We start from the raw sequence: 2990 nt of genomic DNA, 5'->3' as shown, positions 1-2990 counted from the left end.
TAGTGCAATCTCAGCTCATTACAACTTCTACTTCTGGGTTCAAGCCATTCTCATGCCTCAGCCTCCCAAGTAACTGGGATTACAGGTCTGTGCCACCATGCCCAGCTAATTTTTGTATTTTTGGTAGAGACAGGGTTTTGCTATGTTGGCCGGGCTGTTCTCGAACTCTTGACCTCTAGTGATTCGCCTGCCTTGGCCTCCCAAAGTGCTGGGATTACAGGCGTGAGCCACTGCGCCCAGCCAATGCTTTTTATTTCATAATGTTGGTAGTCATGTCCCCTTTTATTTCTGATTCTAGTAATCTGAATCTTCTCTCTGTTTTTCTTGGTCAGTGTAGCTAAACGTTTGTAAATTTTGTTGAGCTTTTCAAAAATATAACCTTTGTTTTCATTGATTTTATCTATTTTTAGTCTCTGTTCCATTTATTTACATGCTAATGTTTATTATTTTCTTCCTTGTGCTTGCTTTGGATTTTTTCTTTTCTTAGGCTTTTAGGATGGAAGATTAGGCTATTGATTGAGACCTTTCTTGGGGGAATTTTTGTGTCTCCTGGCATAAAGTTATCACTTCTAAGAATTATTGTTGTTGTTACCATTCTCGAAGAGAATGTCTATTCCATGTACCAACGTACCTAGTAGGGTTGTTAACCAGTACTTTATTCCAAAAAGTAAAAAAAAAAAAAAAAAAGTAAGGGGGCTGGGCGAGGTACCCCAGGGTGCCAGTGGCACCGGTGCCAGGAGCTGAAGACGGAACCCGGACTGAGGCACATCGGCTGCAGTGGCGAGTGCTGGAGGCAAGGTGAGGTGAACTAGAGCTGTCCCCACCGCCCGACCGCCCATAGAGGCTGAGCTGTGTGTGGCCTTCTCAGGGCTGAGCGGTGTGGAGCGGCGTGGGAAAAGTGGGTATGGCAGAGATTTCCCACCCCCACCCCGTGCCCCCACCCCCGCCCCACCGAACTGGAACTAGTCTTGGACAAGATATGAGACATGAGTGTTGAACGTTGAAGAATAAAGTTGTTGGGTAACCTGATGATGGCAAATGTCTTCATTTATTTGATTGTGGAAGCCTCCAAAAGCAGTAGCCAATAATAATAATAATAAATGTAAGGTGGGTTAATAATAATACCCAAAGAGAAGCTTTGGAAGATTGCTACACCTCTCGAGGCACACTGGAACAGAGAACAAGAAAAGCTGAACAAGTGGTACAATCCCATCCTGAGTATGTTGGCCAACCAGACGGGGAAGTGTACGGGTTTTCCAATATAAGCCATCTGAATTACTGTGAACCTGACTTGAGGGTCATGTCAGTGGTTACAGATTTTAACAATTTCCTGGACAGATTTGATGACTTTCTGATGTATTTGAGATGCTGCAATGATTCACTGCTTATAGATCAGCCAGATAAGTGTGCAAAGAAGCACTTCTTATTTCTGGTGATTAAGTACCTCACTCCGCATTTTGCCAGAAGGCAAGTGATTCCGGATTCCTGGGTCAGAGAAACCAACGTGGGAAACCAAAGGGTGATGTAAGTTTTCTTGCTGGGTCAGATACCCCCAGAGGTCAACCACCCGGACTTTTCTGATATGCTGAAATTTGAGAATGAGAAGCACCAAGATAGTTTTATGAGGAGCTATAGAGACTTTCTTCAACTTGTCTCTGAAAGAAGTGTTGTTTCTCGCTGGGTAAGTACTTCCTGCCCAGACACGTAGCTTGTTTTCAAGGGCAAAGATGATGTTTTTGTGAACACCCATTACATACTGAATTACGTGAATAGCTTATCCAAGAAAAAAAGCCAAAGATCTGTTTATAGGTGATGTGATCCACAATGCTGGACCTCATGGGGATAAGAAGCTGAAATACTACATTCTAGAAGTTGTTTACTCTGTCCTCTACTCACCCTATGCAAGGGGGAGGGTGGATTCCTCTAGTCCAGCCACCTGGCTCTGAGGCTGTACCATATCACTGACTGGGTCCATCTCTAACCTATTGATGATTTTTATACTGCAATGTGTCTTCAAAAACTTAGCCTTGTTCCAGAGAAGCACAAAGGCTTCAGGACATTTGATATGAAGGAGACAAACAAGAATAACATTTGTTCCTACATAGATCTGATGTTAGTACATAGTGGAAAACCTGAAGAGATGATTGTTATTTGGTCTCGGTTGCAAAATGCTTATTTAAAATGCTAAAATATATCCAAACTAAATTCTGCATAGAAAGATGTATTTTGAGTGGTTCCCGTGTTGTGTTCTCACATTGCAATATTTTTTAAAAATTAATTTTTTTTTAAGTTCTGGGATACATGTGCATGACATGCAGGTTTGTTACATAGGTAAACGTTTGCCATGGTGGTTTGCTGCACTTATCAACCCATCACCTAGGTATTAAGCTTAGCATGTATTAGCTATTTTTCCTGATGCTCTTCTTCCCCCTCCCCCCTCCACAAGCCCCAGTGTGTGTTGTTCCCCTCCCTGTGTCCATGTTTTCTCATTCTTCAGCTCCCACTTACAAGTGAGAACATGTGGTGTTTGGTTTTCTGTTCATGCATTAGTTTGCAGAGAATAATGGCTTTGAGCTCCATCCATGCTCCTGCAAAGGGTATGATCTCATTCTTATTTATGGCTGCATAGTATTCCATGGTGTATATGTACCATATTTTCTTTATCCAGTTTATCATTGATGGGCATTTGGGTTGATTCCATGTCTTTGCTATTGTGAATAGTGCTGAAATCAACATACATGTGCATGTATCTTTATAATAGAATGAGTAGTATTCTTTTGGGTATATCCCCAGTAATGGGATTGCTGGGTCAAGTGATATTTCTGCCTCTAGGTCTTTGAGGAATTGCCACACTGTCTTCCACAATGGTTGAACTAATTTACTTTTCTACCATAGTGTAAAAGTGCTCCTTTTTCTCCTCAGCCTCACAAGCATCTGTTGTTTCTTGACTTTTTAATAATCACCATTCTGACTGGCATGAGATGGTATCT

General features: G+C 41.9%; 1 pseudogene; it reads left to right on the top strand.

Moving 5' to 3' along the window:
* The first annotated feature begins 986 nt into the window (after positions 1–986).
* Positions 987–2188, top strand: LOC101124628 (N-acetyllactosaminide beta-1,3-N-acetylglucosaminyltransferase 2-like; annotated as a pseudogene).
* Positions 2189–2990: the final 802 nt, after the last annotated feature.

The sequence above is a fragment of the Gorilla gorilla genome, chromosome X (genome assembly GCF_029281585.2).
Source record: "Gorilla gorilla gorilla isolate KB3781 chromosome X, NHGRI_mGorGor1-v2.1_pri, whole genome shotgun sequence".
NCBI lineage: Eukaryota > Metazoa > Chordata > Mammalia > Primates > Hominidae > Gorilla > Gorilla gorilla.
This window is presented reverse-complemented; position numbering and strand designations above follow the sequence as displayed.